A 19,668-nucleotide genomic window follows, 5' to 3' on the forward strand; every position below is an offset into this window, starting at 1 on the left:
TTTCCCTCTGCATTCTCCTCTTCATCTTATAAAACATCCATTTATGCCCTGTAAAAAGCCACCCCAGCCACCCCTAGACATATGGCACCATTGCCTTGTCCAGCTTAAGCATATAGTAGAATATACCTCCCTACTTTCCTCAAACACTATTTTGTAAAGCTTATGACTTCTTCACTCATGGAAATCTCATATGTCCTTTAAAATCATGCAAAATGCTAAGTTTTCCATGAAGCCCCCTGAGGGTTTCTTCAATAGAATCCTTTATAACCAAAGCAGCTTACTTACTCTTCTCTCAAAAAAAAAAAAAAACTTTTAAAAAAATGTTTTCTCCTGCCTCAAATATCTATTACCATGTGTGCCTCTCATACACTTTTCTAGGCAACTTGAGCATAGGAGGTATTTATCCAACAAATATTTATTGGGAACCCAATATGCCTCAGGCATCCCATTAGCTCTAGGATTACATTAAATAGAAAAATAAATACATTTATTTTCTTTTATTCTCACTCTTATTTTTTCTGATGCTAAAAAGGGATTGGAACTGCAAGAGACTCACTGGAAGAAATGCTCATGAAGGATAAAGAGGGCGAGAGCAGATGCAGGTAGGAAGACCCTTGGCCATGACATAGATGTGACACCTGTAAAAGGAAATAGGGAAAGGAAGACGAGACAGGAAAAGCCTCAGACCTCAGAGCCATGCAGAGAAAGTCTCAGCCAGGTGTCAATAAGGCATCTGCTATCGTCTGAATGGGTGTGTCCCACCAAAATTCATATGTTAAAATTCTAAACCCAAACCTGATGGTATCAAGACATGGTGCCTTTGGCAGCTGATAAGGATGAAGCCCTTATGGATGGATTCATGCTCTTGTAAAAGAGGTCAGAAAGCGACAACACCCTACACGCATCATGTCTTCCACCATGTAAAGACAGAAAGATGGCACTGCCTGGGAACCAGAAAATGGGCCCCCACCAGAAACAGAATCTGCCAGCACCTTGATCTCAGACTTCCTAGTTCTCAGACCAGTGAGAAACAAAAATCTGTTGTTTATAAGCCACCCAGTTTATGGCATTTTTTGTTAGAGCAGCCTGAATGCACTATGACAGCATTTTTGAGCCAAAGTCACCTGTTGGAAGAGGCTTCCATTGTAGGGCAGGAATGGACCTATACTAGGAACCCCACCGTGCTCAGTGTTTGTCTGAGAGCAGCCCCGGGGAAGTGTGGCCTGAGTGTTTATGTGGCCAGCTGGGGAAGATCTGAGGATGCAGCGGGTTTGGTTGAAGGGACACTGTCTCTTTGCAGTAGGTTCTCTTAAAGAGATATCTAACTGGGGGACCTCCATGACATGCAGCCCACTTCTTTTCTTAAAAGATCCAGGTGACTTAAACTGTGGCATGCAGGCCGGGCGCGGTGGCTCAAGCCTGTAATCCCAGCACTTTGGGAGGCCGAGACGGGCGGATCACGAGGTCAGGAGATCCAGACCATCCTGGCTAACACAGTGAAACCCCGTCTCTACTAAAAAATACAAAAATCTAGCCGGGCGAGTTGGCGGGCGCCTGCAGTCCCAGCTACTCGGGAGGCTGAGGCAGGAGAATGGCGTAAACCCGGGAGGCGGAGCTTGCAGTGAGCTGAGATCCGGCCACCGCACTCCAGCCTGGGCAACAGAGCGAGATTTCGTCTCAAAAAAAAAAAAAATGTGGCATGCAGAGTGCCAGCATCAAGGTTAACTCCAGGCTTCAGAGTCATAAGGTCATGAGTTTGAACCTCAGATGACTACTGTACAGTTGTATAATCTTAGGGAAACAAGTTCATTCTCTAGGCTTCAGTCTTCATCTGTAAAACAGTTGTTGACTGTTGTTTGTTTACTCAAACACCTCACTGGGTAGCTACGTAAAACAATAAAATGCATACAAATCATAGCTCCTACAACAACATGTTGCATTGATATTAGTAATGATACCTATTATTGTTGCTATTGTCATTGTTTAATTGTTCGTACCCTGAAATATCAGAGTGTAAATATATACACGAAATCCATCAAAGAAAATGAAAATAAAATCCAGATATGCTAGGGATATGGATAAATCTTATATTTCCTGGCAGTCTTTCTTGAAAGGGAAATATTAGCTGTTACTTAATTCTAAATCTCCAAAAGGAAAATATCTCTTTCCATACTGGAAATGAAACATTCTCAGCACTAAAATCGAGAAGATATTTTTCACAGGGTACTCAATGGGGACAGGAACTTATTTATCCTGCATTTCTCTTGGGCCAGGTTGGTACATCTCCCAGATTCTGTGCTCAGTAGAGGTGGGTTAAGTTGATCTGAGAGACAGGAATGCAGTTCCAGAACCATAACTGTGCTTCCCTTCCATAAAAATACAGGAGCTTTGAAAAAGCTCTTCAGGTATCAATATGAGTACATTTGGGAAAATGGAAACATCTTAGAATAGTTTAGCCTCTTATTTGTAGTATCATGAGCACTCTAGGAGCTTTCTGGAGATTTCTGGAGATCACTAGGAACTTGTGGATGGAGGGAGGTGAAGACGCTGACCTTCGACCCACAAACATCTATGTTTTGATGCCAGTTCCCTCCATTCTTCCCTCTACAGATTGTTGGGAATATATATGTCTTCCCTGAGCCTGTTTCTCCATATGCACAATGTAGATAATTATACCTTGGCAGAAGTGTTGAGAAGATAAAGCATTTACAGGAAAAGAAAAAAGGAAAAAAAAAAGTAGAACAAAATTGCCTTAGCTTGGGTTCCCTTGGGAGCAGACAGACAGGGACAGATTTGAGGGCAAGAAGTTAATTTGTAAGATGAAAGCAGGAAACCCAGATAAGGGGGTGTTATAAGTTTAATTATGTCCTGCCAGCATTTATATGTTGAGTGCCTAATTCCTAATATTTCAGAATGTGACTATATTTGGAGACAGGGTCTTTAAAGAGGTGATGAAGTGGTCATCTGGGTGAGCCCTCATTCAATATGATTGGGGTCCTTATAAAAAGAGGAGATGAGGACCCAGGCATGTGTACAGAATGAAGTCCATCGGAAGACAGGAGGAGAAAATGGCCATCTACAAGCCAAGGAGAGAGATATCAGAAGGAATCAACCCTGCTGACACCTTGTTCTCTGACCTCTTGCCTCCAGAATTGGGAAAGAATAAATTTCTACTGTTTAAACCTCCTGGTCTGTGCTACTTTGCTAAGTCAGCCCTAGCAAACATGTACAGGGAACTGCCACAGGCAAGCTGATATGGTTCGGATGTTGGTCCCTCCAAATCTCATGTTGAAACTTAATTCCCAGGATTGGAGGTGGTACCTGGCGGGAGATGATTAGATCGGGGGCAGGTCCCCGGGGTGGATGGGTCCCCAGGGTGAGTGACTCAGCACAATCCTCTTGGTGATAAGTGAGTTCTCGCTCTGAGTTCACATGAGATCTGGTTGTTTAAAAGAGTGTGGCACCTCCCACCACTTTGCTCCCACCCTCACTGTGTGACAGGCCTGCCCCCCCTTCACCCTCCACCATGATGTGAGCTTCCTGAGACCTCACCAGAAGCAGATGTTGGTGCCATGCTTCTTGTACACCTGTAGAACTGTGAGCCAGTTAAACCTCTTGTCTCTATAAATTACCCAATCTTGGGTATTTCTTTATAACAACACAAGAATGGTCTAATACAGAAGGGAAGGAGGCTATACTGGGTACACTGATTAGCATGGGACCAGCTATAGCCGCTAGCCTCAGTCCCACCGAGAACACTAGGTAACTATATATAGTTATCTCACTCTCAGGGCGGAGAAGCTGGGGGCCCACCCAGCAGGCTCCATCCATCACTGGTCATGGGCTCTGCCTGGGAAAGTAACTCCCTGGCCTGTCACACACTGTCAGGCTGAGCAGTTTCCGAAGTGTAGAGCATCCTCAGGCCAGAGCACTAAAAATTCTTACAGCCTTGGAACCTATGAGTGCCCAGGGCACAGGCACAGTATATCTATGGCATCTCGTACCAAAATGCTTAGTAAAACCTAGTTACAAAATATAGTAATGCACTGCACAAGGCTATTTGGGTATACAAAAGTGATCCATAAGATGATAACAGAGCCAAAAAATTTATATCTCCTGGTGACCTTTTCATGATCCTGATCCTGCGTATGCCTAGGCTAAGGTGTGTGCTTGTGTCTTAGGTTTTAACAAAAAAAGTTTAAAACATTTCAATAAGTTGAAAAATTGAAACATAGAGAAGAGTTTATAGAATAAGAATAGAAATAAAGAAATATTTTTGTACAGCTATGCAATGTATTTGTGTTTAAATATTATTACAAAAGAGAGAAAAGTTTAAAAAATTAAAAAGTGTATAAAGTCAGAAAGTTACAGTAAGCTAAGGTTAATTTATCATTGAAGAAAGAATTTTTGTATACATTTAGTGTAGGCTAAGTGTACAATGTTTATAAATCTGCAGTTGTGTACAGAAATGCCCTAGGCTTCACACTCACTCACCATTCACCTACTGACCACTTGCAGGGCAACTTTCAGTCCTGTAAGCTCCATTCGTGGTAAGTGTTCTTAAAAAGTGTACCTTTTTATTTTATTTTATGCTGTATTCCTAGGATATCTTTGTACTAGTCAGGGTTCTCTTAGAGAAGCAGAACTAATAGGATATACACACACACACACACACACACACACACATACATATGTATGAACATATATATGTATGTTCCTATTAGTTATGTGTATATATTAGTTCTATTATGTGTATTAGTTATATATATGTGTGTATATATGTGTATATGTGTGTATATATATGTATGTTCCTATTATTTATGTGTATATATTAGTTCTATTATGTGTATTAGTTATATATGTGTATCTATATGTGTGTGTATATGTGTGTGTGTGTGTGTGTGTATATATATATATAAAGGGGGGTTTACCAAGTATTAACTCACACAATCACAAAGTCCCACAATAGGCTGTCTGCAAGCTGAGGAGGAAGAACTGGTCCAAGTCCCCAAACTGAAGAACCTGGAGTCCAATGTTTGAGGGCAGGAAGCATCCAGCACAAGAGAAAGATGTAGGCTGGGAGGCTAGGACCATGTCTCCTTCTCACGTTTTCCTGCCTGCTTTATATTCCCTGGTGGCTGATTAGGTTGTGCCCATCAGATTAAGGGCGGGTCTGCCTTCCCCGGTCCACTGACTCAAATGTTAATCTCTTTTGGCAACACCCTCACAGACACACCCAGGATTAATACTTTCTGTCCCTCCATCCAATCAAGTCGACACTCAGTATTAACCATCACAACCTTTTTATGTTTAGATGTATTTAGACACAGAAATACTTACCATTGTGTTACAATTGTCTACAATATTCAGTACAGTCACATGCTGTACAGGTAAGAGGCCTAGGGGCTATACCATATAGCTTAAGTATGCAATAGACCAGACCATCTAGGCTTTTGTAAATACACTATGTTCACACAGTAATAAAGTCACCTAATGGCGCATTTCTCAGAACCTTCATTGTTAAGCGATGCATGACTTTAAACAAAGGCAACATTAATGAATTCAACACATACTGTTTCAACTGGCCCTGGGCCCCGTTGTAGGCTCTGGAATTACCCAGATGACCCACGCAGATCAGAATCTTGCCATCCTTCAATGTGAAGTTTGGATGGAAATGAGGTGGTCAGAGGAGATAGAAAGAGAACTTTTAACAAACAGGTAACTCTAAAGAGTGATAAACACTATAAAGGAAAAAACGCAGGACAGTGAGATGGACTAATTGACACAGGGTCACCAGTACTTGTAAGGAAGAAGGACAGAAGTGAAGGAGTCCTAGTACATACTCCTTCACACAGAGGGAGAGCAACTTGATTTATCAAGGGACTCAGAATTCAAGGGAAACCCTGAGTTTGGGGCATGCACAGATTTTCTTCTGGAAGAGAAGAATGTGGAAAGGGAGGACCCTGAAGAACTATGCAGAGAAGACACAAGTTCAGTTTTTTAAAAGGCAGACAAATGTACTCTGAGGGCAGTGACCTTTGGCTAGTCCTAAATTGTCTTCTGATATTTTTACGAGTTTTAAACTTTCAGATGCGTAAAAAGCTTAGTATGTGAAGAACAAATCACTAGAATTCACCACAGAAGGAACCAGTGGGCCTACCGATATGCATTTAACTATGTTCTGGCCTTGGGAAAATAATTCAACAGCAAAGTGTCCACAGGTAGTCTCTGAACCCACTGGGCTTCTGTCTAGTTCTGAACCAGGGGAGATTTTGCCCCCAGGAGACATTTGGCAATATCTGGAGACATTTTGATCATCACACCAGGGAATGCTACTGACATTTGATGGTGAGTGGCCAAGCGTTCTGCTAAATATCCTAAAATGCAAGAATAGCCCATCTACCCCACCATGGCAGAATTATTCGACCAAAACTATCAACAGTTCCAAGGTCAAACACTTCAGGAAAGTCAACGACGCTGGGCTTTACCCCCTCAACTGCTATATTGAAGTTCATCTTCTCTCGTTTGTTCTTCCAATACCTAAAACAAGGCCACAATCATTAGATGACAAATAAACATCAATTATCATATAAGAAATGCTGGTCATCAGAGCAGTGTGATAGAATAGAAAAAGAACAGGATTCAGCAGCAGACGCCCCTGGTGCTTCGTTATTTCGCTTACTACCTATGTAACTTCGGGTGTGTGGCATGGTCACTCTGACCCTCAGTTTTCTTACCTGTCCAAAGAAGGCAGGTGTAAATGTAGCGTAAACACACATAACAAGCAGCAGAGTAGATCCTCAAGTCTTCTGTCTCACAACCGCCACCCCTACCCTGGTGGCTCAAACAGCATTACTAAGTCACTCTACGCTCACTTCTAATTTTGAATCAATAAAAAATATATTTTAAAAATTTTTTCTTCAGTAGATGTCAGTCTCAATTGCTTAATCACTTTAGTGGGAACTGGATTATAAGAATTGAAATCAGAAAGAAAGTGTAGACATTACTTTCCAACATCATATTTTTCAGCGGTTTTCAAATTTTTATCCCTAAGTTCTTCAGAAGGAAGACAAACCTGAATACAGAGAGGGGATGAGCACATAAAAGTCAGACTTCAGAATCAGTAAAAATAATCCTGTTTGGAAGAGGGTATTTTTGTTGCTGATGTTTTAGTATTTGTTTTTGTTTTTCCCCTAAAGGTGTATTCTCCCATTAGATAAATCAGTGGGCTAGCTAATCAAAAATGAAAGACAAGATTTAAGTGGTTATAACGAGTCCTACGAGCTCGGCTGTGGATCATAGTGAAACTGACAACAGTGAGAGCTGGTTGTCCCCGTACATGCTCAGAGCCAGGTGTTCACCTGAGGGTGATTTGTTTGTTTCATTCTCCCGCCAACTTCTCAAAATAGTTATTCTTCTTTCCATTTTACAGATGGGTAAATGATGCTCAGTGACATTCAGCAACTTGTCTGAAGCCACTGAGAAAGTGCTGGAACAACATTATTTAATATTTCAAATATTCGCACACATTAATTCATTGAATGTTCATTCATATTGCCTGTAACTAACTTGGAAATGTTTTTCTTTCTGCCTAGTTTTTTTTTTTTCTTTCCAATAAGTAACTGAAGGCTCATATAGATTGCTGAATGCTTTCAAAATGATGTCTTTCTTAGGAGAGAGTCAGGAGGGGTCAGTTCAATGTAGTCACAAGTTATGATAGAGAAATAGAAAATCTGGAGTTGAGACCCAGTTTTGCTTTACAAAAGCCACTTGACATGCCTTGCCTTAAAATCTGCACTTGCGAAAAGGGATACTAATGATGCATAGATGGACATAATTTAACAAAATACCTCAATTACCTTTTTGACACCTCACAACAACTCTTAAGCTGGTTACATCAAGGACTATCAGCTACAGTCCTGTTGCTGTTCCTTCCACAGATTTTGCATTCTTCAAATCTGAAGACTGCCTGTTATTTTTCATTATGTAATCTGGATATAGTCAGTGGCTGACACATAATAAGGTTTCTGTAAATGTCTGCTGGCTAAAAGAATATTCAATAAACGTCTAGAAAAGAATGTCTTCCCCTAATATCTTGTATGAGCTATTACAGAAATTTAGTATCATTTTCTGTTCCATTTTAAACAATCAAATAAATGAACACCATTGCATAGGATGTCAATAACATTATTGAAGTCAAAGTCATTTCTGAACTTGACTTCCCATATAATGCAGAAGGAAGGATTAGCAATACACCCATAGACAATGATGATGATTTACTGTTTGCAGGCTATGTTAGTCACTGTCCTAACACAGGGCCCAGGTATAATATTCCATGGCTTGAAATCTATGTATTACCTTAAACTGACCCGTGTGCTAAACTTTAAGCTCAAATAGTCAACTGCCTATGTGGCATTTCCACCTAGCTGTCTAATAGATATTTCTAATTTAATGTGGCCACAACTGAGATTTCAATCTTTTATTTTTTTCCAAAGCCGCTTCTCACCTCGGCGATCCCATCTTAGGAAATGACAGCTTCATTCATTATGTGGCTCAGGTCAAGAGCCTGAACATCCTCCACGACTTCTCTGTCTGTATTCATATAATCCATATTCAATGTATCAGGTCATCCTGTGGGCTCTACTTTGAAAAATACCTAGAATCTGACCATTTCTCTCATCCTTTATGACTACCATTGGCTCCAGCCATCATCATGTCTCTCCCGCACTGTAAAAATAGCCCTAATTGTTCTCCCAACCATGACCCTTGCTTGATCATGGCTACAATGTCTGTTTTCATCACTTCTCTCTTCTGATATTCCATATTTCAGAAACTTATCCTTAGTCCTCTCCTGTGTTTGTCTATGCCATTCCTCATACATGCTTGGAGCCTTTATTTTTATTGTTTTCCCAGCCTTAAATTTGGTGTCTTGTTCATGCTGCATTCCTAGTGTCTAAAACAGTGTCTGGTACATAGAAGGAACTCAATAAATATGTGTGGAGTGAATAAAGCGGGTATCATGTAGACTAGTTGGAAAAATATCATTGATGGTCACTCAGATTCTTTCAAGTTTGAAAATGCCTGTGTTCCTAAATTTGAACAACTTTAAGGAAATAGCCCATCATATATGTTTGATTTGAAATGTTACAAGTAACAACACACGATTACAAATTCCAGACTCTTCATCAAAATATATGCCTACCAGGAACCAGGTTTTAGAAAAACAATAGAACCTTGGAGTGATAATTCCGATTTCACACACGCTTCTATTTGGAGAGGAACCTCTTTCTGTAAGGAGAGAAGATACATCTGGGCAAAACAGAAATGCTTTGAACAAGAGAAATTAAACATAATTAAAGGTCACAGATTAAGTATAGAAGTTTACAAAAGAAAAAGTAGTATGTGTGTATATGTGTGTGTATGTGTATGTATGTGTGTGTCCATGTATGTATCTGTATGTGTATGTGTGTATATGTGCATATGTCTGTGTGTGTGTGTGTGTTTTCCAAAGAACATTCAGTAATGGCCGAATGGAAGTATGACTTTGAGAAAGTTTAGAGGCAAAAGAAAGATAAAAATTAAAGTTTTTCCTTAGTTATAAACAGAAAAGAATGCTTGGATGACAATTGCTAAAAATGTTTAATTAGAAAGAATAAAATTAATTTGTGTTTGCATTCAAAAGTATGTACTACTTTAACCTTTGTTTTAATTTGGGTATAACCTTGCCTAAGAAGAAAAATAGTAGAAGTTAATTAATATGAACTGTCTCTCTAATAAAATTTGAACATTTCAATGTAAGGGAACTAATAAGCACAATTTCCTTTCTAGTCCAGATTTTCTTGTTTCTCTCCTTTTGGAGAATGCTTCTAAATTTTTCCTAAGCTTTTTAAAATAGAAACTACATTTCCCCTGGAGGCAGCTAAGAAAATTTTTTGCCCAGAGTCTAACCTTAAATTTGTTAAATCTTTTTAATTATAAAAATTTCACAAGAGGTTAAAACAAGTATATGGTCTCATCAATAACATTTTTCAAGTAAATACCAATTATATGTAAATGTAGAAAGTGGTACAAACAGCATCTCTAATCCAAAGGGAATGGAATCCCTCTCTAGAAATGGTGGTCTTCGTTTTCTGGGTCTATTAGTGCTAAATAGTTCAGTGAATTTTGAGCTTCAGGTTTTCCGTTTGCAAATAGAAGAGAAATTGCCCCAGCTCTCTCTGCAGTCCCAGAATATTTCAAAAATCCAATCAAATAACAGATGAAAGAGCATTTTCAGTAGGTTACCATCAGTATCTCATGTGCACATCCGTACAGCCACTCATGGGGAAGCAGAAGACAAAGCTTCTTTATTAACTACGTGAAGGTCACGTCTCAGGTGCACGTCTCTCACGAATGTGTTTACGTCATGAAAGTCATCTTTGGCTCACCAGTGACGCACTCCTACTGTTCCTGTCTCTAGAAAGATGGTCTCATTATGGCAAGAATGATTTAGAGGTTAATATGCTTAAAATAATGATGTAAATAAGAATTTTGCTCAGAAAACTATTTTTAGTAACACTTTCTTGGGGCCCTCAGTTCTGAAAACCAGGGTGATCAAAACCGTGTGCTTCAGCAGCCAGTCCTCTGATTTTTCTCTCTGGATACCAAGAATTTGCTTCAGCAAATCATTTGCAGCTATGATCAGTTTCAGAGAGGCCGACATTGAAGAGATGAGAGAGTACTTTCCTGAGCCCAGTTTAAATATTCCCTTCCCCTTGGGAGTTCTTGGCCACCTATAGCTTCAAGAATTCAGTTTGGTTTGCTGTTCCATAATACAAATGTCAGCCAAGGCCAACATCTCCTTAAAATTTACATAAAATTGATGTGGAGTGTTCAATGCTCTCCCCAAATGTTCTACAAACTTCTAAGACTTCTTAGAATGCACCCTTTCTGCATTTGCATTCTCGTTCTGCTGGACATTTGCTCTTTTTTCATGAATAACCAATCATATCTCATCCCTTTTTCCACTCTGAAAGTTATGAGAAGGAAATTATCCTCTTTATTTTTAATATAAAAAAAAATCACACCCAGCATTTGTGATCTAGCACTCTTTAGTGGACTTGGCAGATAGATGATTTGCGTTTTGTTTGTTTGTTTGTTTGCTTGTTTTTTATTTTTGAGATGGAGTTACTCTTTCGCCCAGGCTGGAGTGCAGTGGTGCAATCTCACCTCACTGCAACTTCTGCCTCCCAGGTTCAAGCGATTCTCATGCCTCAGCCTCCCGAGTAGCTGGACAACAGGCACCCACCACCATGCCCGGCTAATTTTTTGTATTTTCATTAGAGATGGAGTTTCACCATGTTGCCCAGACTGGTCTCCAACTCCTGACCTCAGGTGATCCACCCACCTTGGCCTCCCAAGTGCTGAGATTACAGGCGTGAGCCATCGCGCCTGGCCTGAGGTTTTTCTACTTATTGTAACAATCCAGATTGTAAAACTCAATTTCAGCCACACCACCATGGGGTTAAGCTGCTTCTGTCCCTCAAGACTGGCCCACCTAGAGTCCCTGGATTTCTTATTCAGAACAGCTGTGCTCATCAGCCATCATATGTGTACTCACTCGCCCTCTCTGTCAATACCACACATCCTCAGTTTTACTCCTGGCCTCTAGTGGCCCTCAAGGACTGGCTGTGGCTGTGGTAGGATGGTCTCTTCCTTCCCTCTTCCCCATCAGATCGTGTAAGTGAAGGTGAGCAATGTGGAGATTCATTTTCCTTCCTATATACATTATCACAAACTTCTGTTTGCTTTCTTGAAGGGAAAAGGTGACTCTTGTCAATTTTTATAAACTGTTTTTAATGTACAATTTTAGGTTAGATTTACAGAAAAGTTGTGAAGATTGTGGAGAGTTTCAATAAACTCCACAACCAAATTCCCCTGTTGTTAACATATTTACATTAATATGCTACATTTGTCAAAGCTAATAAACTGATATCAACATTATTAAATAAGTTCCTGCTTTATTCCAGTTTCCTTATTTATACTTAATGTTATTTTTCTATTCAATAATCCCATCTAGAATACCATGTTATCCCGATCAGTTTTGGTATTAAATAAACTTTGAAGAAGTTAATTCTGATATATTTCCTATGGAGTTTCTCAGAAACTGTTGATTACTCTCAAACAAACTTAAAATTAATAGTAATAGTAGTGACAATAATAGTAATAAAAATGAAGTTTTGGAAAACCCACACCATAGCTGATGTGAGATTATGAATCTGAGAGGGCCTTTCCTTTTTTATTTTTTATTTTTTTGAGATGGAGTCTCACTCTGTCACACAGGCTGGAGTGCAGTGGCGTGATCTTGGCTCACCGCAAATTTTGCCTCCCAGGTTCAAGCAATTCTTCTGTTTCAGCCTCTCAAGTAGCTGGGACTACAGACATGCACCACCATGCCTGGCTAATTTTTGTATTTTTAGTAGAGACGGGGTTTCACCATGTTTGTCAGGCTAGTCTCGAACTCCTGACCTCAGGTGATCCACCCACCTTGGCCTCCCAAAATGCTGGGATTACAGGAGTGAGCCGCCGCGCCTGGCCGGGTCTTTTCTTATTGTGCTGTCAATTGTGTTGTCTATTTTACCAGTGATGACGCAGTGCCCCAGAGAGCAGGTAACCTTTTTCTTGTTTCCATTGTGTATCAGTGATGAGATCAGGGCTAGAACCCTTGGCAGATATTTTTGAGCACTGTTAATTTATTTTGCTAATCATGAGTCCTGCCATCCTTACGCAGAAGACAGAAAATTCCCATCCTCACCCTCTTGCAGCTAAAGTCAGAGCATGTGACCTGCTTTGCTTAAGTAAGACTTGGCGTGACAGATCGGGAAACAGACCCAGGTGCTCCCTCAGGTACCCATTGATTGACTCATAGGTGAATGGGGTTGCCTGGAGAATTCCTCCAGTGTGACACACCCTTGCCCTGGCTGTTCAGCATCAGAGGTCCACTTTCTGCCCATCCAGGGAATACCTGGGACTACACGGTATCTTTTAACCAATTCCTTTTCTGTTTAACCACAATAGGGATTCTATTGCTTTCAGCTAAGGATTCCAATGGAGCTGAAATTCTCAGAAACCCTTCCCAAGAGTAATTGTATTTATTTCCACTACACAGTCAGTCTCTGCAAAGTTTAATTTGTAACAAAGTGGTGATAGTCTTGAGTATCTTCTCCTTCCTTTGACTCCACTTAGACTTAAAGGAAAATTTTAGGAAAAGGGAAAATGTGTTGGCATGTGTATGCGTTTGTCAGGACTGTTGTAACAAAGTACTACAAATGAAATGGTTTAAACAACTGAAATGTATTGCTTCACAGTTCTGGAGGTTAGAATTCTGAGATCGAGGTGTTGGCAGCGTTGGTTCCTTCTGAGGGCTATGAGTGAAGGTCCTTTTCCAGCCCTCCTTCCAGCTTCTGGAGCTCTGCTGTCGTTCTCTGGTGTTCCTTGACTTAGAGAAACATCATCCTGATCTCTGCCTTCATCTTTACATGGTGGTCTTTGTGTGTGTGTGTGTGTGTGTGTGTGTGTGTGTGTGTGTGCCCAAATTTCCTCCTTTTAGAAAGACACTAGTCATACTGGATTAGGTCCTACCTTCATGATTTTAACGTGATTACTTCTGTGAAGAACCTATCTCCAAATAAAGTTACTGCAGATAAAGTACTGGAGGGTAAGACTTCAACATATAAATTTTGTGGACACAGAATTCAGCCTAAACAGCACCGATTAAGCGATTACCAGCTTATTGAAAGCTAACTCCTGCAAGGTTGTAAGTACTATGGATGCCGTGGTGCTCTGAAGGGGACTGACAACCAGAGAAAGAGATAGTGCTATAGTCTCTGGCTCCACCAGTCAAGATGAAGAGTTTATTATGACCAAAAATCAGTTGGGGAACAAAGATGTTCACTGATACTGGATACTAGGCATGAGCCTCGTTTCACAAACCTGGATATGCAGGCAAGTTTTGATTGGGAAAGTCTCAAAAGTCTAAAACCTGAGTAGGGCAGTCAGTTGGCTCAAGTCACAGTAAACCAAAACAAGGAGATACGTATTGACTTGTGATTGAGAAGAAGGCAATCTCATGTTGGGGTCCTTTATGAATTTTCTGTCAAGAAACTGGAGTCTAGATCCCAGGTTTGGGGAAAGACAGGAAGGTTTCTGCAGGTGATTATGACATTAGAGAGCCTTCAGTGTCTTCTCTGGAAGAATCCAGTCATTCTTTCCTTCTTCCTCCTTCATTCCCCACTGCTCCACGTCTAAGCAATAACCAAGTCTGTCAATGCCAGTTCTTTCATATCACCCATGCCCATCCTCCCCTCTCAATCTCTACTGTCACTGCCACATTGCAGGCCCCTCATTCCTTGTTCAAATTATGATAACAACTTTACTTTTTCAAAGTATCAGCATGACTTCATTTCTGGTTTTCACTTAATTTTTTTGCTTCTTTAAAATTTATTTTGGTGTCATAGGTAAATACGTTTCCAATTAATTGTTTTCTACTAAAGGCTCCTCAGTGGTCTCAATACAATTTATTGAATAATCTATGTTTCTCCACCGATTTCAATGCCGCCTCCATCATATCCCAACTTCCTGTATGTACCTTGTTCTAATTTAGATTCTCTTTCACTCATCACTTTGACAATTCCTGTGCCAATTTCTGTTTTAATTAGAGCAGGCTTATAATATATTTTAATGTGTAACGTTAAATCTGCCTTTTTATTACTCTTTTATTTCAGTGTTGTCTTTCCTGTTGTTATAGATTTGTTTTCCAAGACAGACTTTAAAATAGTTGTCAATTAAAAAAATAATTGGGATTTTGATTGGAAGTGAATCGAATTTGTAGATTAAATGTGGGCTAATTGTCACCTTCACAGAACTGCGTGTTTCCTCCTCACAAGCTAGGTGAGTTCCTTCACCTGCTTTTTCTTTCATGGTACTTCCACGAGGTGTTTTCCGTTTTCATCCTAAAAGTTCTATGTCTTTTTATTAAGTTTATTTTTATCTGTGTTCATATTATTGCTGTTGTGAATGGAGTTTTTCGGGTTTTATTTTTGTTTTAGTTTGCATTATGAGAAAGCTATTCATTTTTATATATTTATTACTACTAACTTTATTGAACATTCCAATTTAATACTTTGGTGATTCAATGAGTCTTGTTAGGTTTTCCCAAAATGCAATTGCATCACCTTCATTACATCATTTTGTACCTCTGTCAAAGCTGACCTTAAAAAATTAGAACACGTGAAAGACTGGTGATGAGGACCACATAGAAACAAGAACTGAATTTGAAATTTAATAAATAACTTTATTAGCTTTGTAATGAAAACTATGATAAAGAAATAAGCAAGAATAAGACAACTATGTTAATATAATTATGAATAAACCACACCAATATAGAATTCCCAAAACATGAATCACAGACAGGAAATAAATGAAAAGACATTCAACTACACAGGAAACTGAAAAATATATAAATAAAACGAATATTTTAGCCTATCATATCAGCAAAGATTAGAAAGATAAGTGACTATGGCGATGAGGAGAACATGGCACTCCTACAATGATACAGGAAATAGAAAGCAGTATAACTTTTGGAGGAGAATCAAGCAATAATACACAAAATTTTTATTGCACATATCTTTAACCCAGCATTTCTTTTCTGTTAATTTTTCCATAATTTATTCAGAAAAGTCTGTAATAACACATGCTGTATGGATGTTCAACACAGCATTTTTTATAACAGCAAAAAACTTAATGTTCACCTGTAAGGAGCTGGTTAAATTAATGATACTACCTGCATATAACAGAATACTCTATGTCCATAAATAACAATGTAGAGCTGTATTTACCCACATACAAAGGCATTCAGAATATTTTATGCAGTAATAAAGTAATATAATTATTATAATCCTATTTCTCTAAAGTTGTTTTTACGTTTATATACTCATATAACTTTCAAAAACTGCCACCCCTGCTTAAAATCAATTTAATGTCTGTTCATTGGGAAAACTATTCAAACTTTTTATTACGCCTCACAATCCAGGGCAGCTGTCCTGTCCAAATCCAGCTTTGCTCCACCTCTGCTGCCCTAAGTCATGACATGGTTCCTTCCTCATGTGCCACACTGGTGTCTCTCAGTGCTGTGGACATGCCAAGATCTTTCTCATTTCGGGACCTGTGTCTGTTCTTTACTCTTCCTGAGCCATTCTTCCCTAGTTTGTGGCATCCTTTAGGTCTCAACTGAAATACCATTTTTTAATCAAAGCCTTCTTTGGTCACTCGATATTAACCTCCCCATTCGCTAGTAGTAAGCAGTTTTTCTCCCCACATAGCACTTGCTACAACTTTTAATTGTTTATTTCTTGAGTTGTTTTTCTGCTTATTATTCACTCCTGTCTTTATGTTGAAAATGCAACAAAACCAAGGACTGTCAAATTTCTCATTCATCATTGCCTGACACATATTAGATGATCAATACATAATTTTAATTAGTGAATTTGCATGAAGAAATAATGGTGGATAGTCTCTGAAATGTTAGTGCTTGTCTCTGGGCATTAAGATTTTTGGTCATTTTAAGTATCATTCTTATATAATTCTGTATGGATACCAAAATTAATTTCATATTTCTAAATATGAAAATCTTCTGTCATTTGTACATGTGTATGTATATATTAGCCAGAAATCTTCAGAGAAACAAAACCAATAGAATATGTAAAAATTTATAGAATGAGATTAATTATAAGGGATTTACCCACACAATTATAGAGGCCGAGAAATCCTGTAATTTTCCATCTGCATGGTGGAAATCCAGAAAAGTCAGTGATGTAGTTTCAGTCCAAGCCCAGAGGCCTGAGAACCAAGGGAGCCAATGATTTAAGTCCCGGTTCAAGTCCAAAAGCCTAAAGACCCACAGTGCTGATGTCCAAGAGCAGAAGATAGATGTCCCAGCTCAAGAAGAGAGAACAAACTCACCTACATCCACCTTTTGGTTCTATCCACACCTTCAATGGATTGGATGCTGCCCAGTCACATTGGTGAGTGTGATCTTCATATATATTCTCTCTCTCTCTCTCTCACACACACACACACTCTGTGTCTGTGTGTGTGTGTGTGTGTGTGTGAGAGAGAGAGAGAGAGAGAGAATATACATATGAAGATCACACTCACCAGTGTGGCTGGGCAGCATCCATATATGAAACAGAGAGAGAAAGAGAGAGAGAGAATATGTGCTTTGTGTGCATTTGTGTGCTTCTTGTTTTAAAATGCCTATCTAGTCATATTCCTCCATAGCTTCACTGTCACTCACAGAATAAATTTTCAACACCTTAGAATAACATTCAAGTCTCTTACTACTTAATGTCCCTTTTAAATCTTACTTTTCTAGATCAATTTATCCTGACAGTTTACCCTGAGCTTCAACCACAATGGAAACTTCCCTGTCCAGGATGACACATTGAATTCACTCCTCCCTGAACTCTTACTAACAGTCCATGGTGTGCTTTTCTCTGTTTTTCTCCCTGTTGAACTCCCATTATATTCATATCAAAAAGATAGTATTTAGTCCTGTAAAAACCTAGTTCCTACTAATCTGCATAGCTGATTCTACCTCTAGAGTGTAAACTCTTTAGGATGGGGACCTTGTCTTATTCAAGTTTGACTTTGCAGTCTAGAGAATAGTATATATTAGGTATCACATATGTAACTTGGTTAAGTTACAAATATCTTTTACAAACAGAATGTTTTGATTACATTTTAATTAAAAAAAATAGCCCCCAAATCAGTAGCTTGAAACAACAGTTAGCATTGTATTAGCTTCAACTTTTTCTTTGGGTTAGGAATTTAGAAAGGACAATTTGGCTTCAAAATATTTGTGAGGTTGCAGTCAGACAATAGATGGAATTAGAGTAGTGAGAGACTGAGACAATTGGCTTGTCATCTTTCCCTCTCCATGCACTATCCAGACTTCTCCATATGGTCTCACCACATGGACTAGGTTGAGCTTCCTTACATAATGGCAGTGTCAAAGCAGTCCAGCTGCTCACATGGCAACTCAGGACTCCAGGAGTAAATGCTCCAGCTAACACAGAGGATACTTTATTGCCTTCTGCATTCTGGCTTCAGAAATCAAGTCAATCATCTCTGCTGCATTCTATTGGATAAGAGTGAGTCACTAAAACCAGCTGTAATTCTAAGGTTCTAAGATTCTATCCCGTGTCTCAATGGGACTGTCAAAAACTTTGTGAAGACATTCTGAAGTCCCCATACATTGTCTTCTGAACCATGGCTACACCCCCTGAGTAAACACTGGGTGTTTTACTAAAATTACTAACAATTAATGCTAGAACTATGTTATCAGCTTAAACCGAAGGCATCCTCCTTGCACATACTTTTTCAGCCTGTTAAATAGAAAACAAACACAAGAAAGAAGAAAAAGCATCTGGAAGTGATAAGACTGCAGTTCTGTTTTTAATAATTTACAACTGATGCAGAAGCTGCTTTCTTCGTGTGTCAAAAGTTATGTTCCTCGAGATCATGTCCTTTGCAGGGACATGAATGAAGTTGGAAGCTGTTACCCTCAGCAAAATAACACAGGAACAGAAAATTTAGCACCGTATGTTCTCACTTAAAAATGGGAGCTGAACAATGAGAACACATGGACATATGAGGGGGAACAACACACACTGGGGTCTGTTGGTGGAGGGGTAGCGGGAGTGAGAGCATCAGGAAGAATAGCTAATGGACACTGGGCTTAATTCCCAGGTGGTGGGGTGATCTGTGCCGCAAAACGCCATGGCATACATTTGCCTCTGTAACAAGTCTGCATGTCCTGCACGTGTACCCAGAAACTTAAAATAAAAGTTGAAGAATAAATAAATAATAAAGTGTAAACAGTGGGGGGGGGGGGGAAGTGTGTTCCCATCCTAGATACACAGAAATCAAAGAGTTCTGTCGGTTAAGGAGTCCCTCTTTAGATCTGGGAGATGCTACTCAAGTAGATATATTGATGCTTAGTCCCAAATATATATAGTAGATTTTACAACAGTCAGGAATTCTGAAACCTGTTATAAGGCTTGGTTCTCCAATCCTGTATCAAAGACAGGTCTCAGGCAGCCAGGTAAAGAGCAAGCCCCCCATATTTCTTGTGAGAGATGGCAAAGTCCACCTCAAACTAGAGATTCAGCCAAACTTGATGGTTCTGGATGGCAAAGGGGACTTGAAGATCAAACAAAAAATTTTGGGAGCTCTGAACTTGGCTAACAGAGGACTCAAGGGAAGGGATAAATTTCATAATTACATTTGTTTTAGTCACTTGGGCTGCTATAGCAAAATACCATTGGGTACCTTATAAACAACAGAAATTTATTTCTCACAGTTTTGGAGGCTAGGAAGTCCAAAATCAAGGTACCAGCACATTCAGTGTCTGGTGAGGTCTCATTTCCTTGTTCATAGATGGAACCTTCTCATACGGTAAAAGGGGCAAGGCAGCTCCTTGGGCGTCTTTTATAAGGGCACTAATCTCATTCACAAGGGATCCATCCTCATGACCTCATCACCTCCCAAAGACCCCACCTCCTAATACCATCTGACTGGTGATTGGATTTCAATGTATGAATTTTGCGGGGGACACAAACATTCAGAGAA

General features: G+C 39.4%; 1 long non-coding RNA gene across 2 annotated transcripts in view; it reads right to left on the reverse strand.

Moving 5' to 3' along the window:
* LOC105487948 (uncharacterized) overlaps nt 1–19,668 on the reverse strand; it is a 28,354-nt gene that overhangs the window by 6,371 nt on the left and 2,315 nt on the right. The window lies entirely within an intron of this gene.

This window comes from Macaca nemestrina, chromosome 3 (genome assembly GCF_043159975.1).
Source record: "Macaca nemestrina isolate mMacNem1 chromosome 3, mMacNem.hap1, whole genome shotgun sequence".
Classification (NCBI taxonomy): Eukaryota; Metazoa; Chordata; class Mammalia; order Primates; family Cercopithecidae; genus Macaca; species Macaca nemestrina.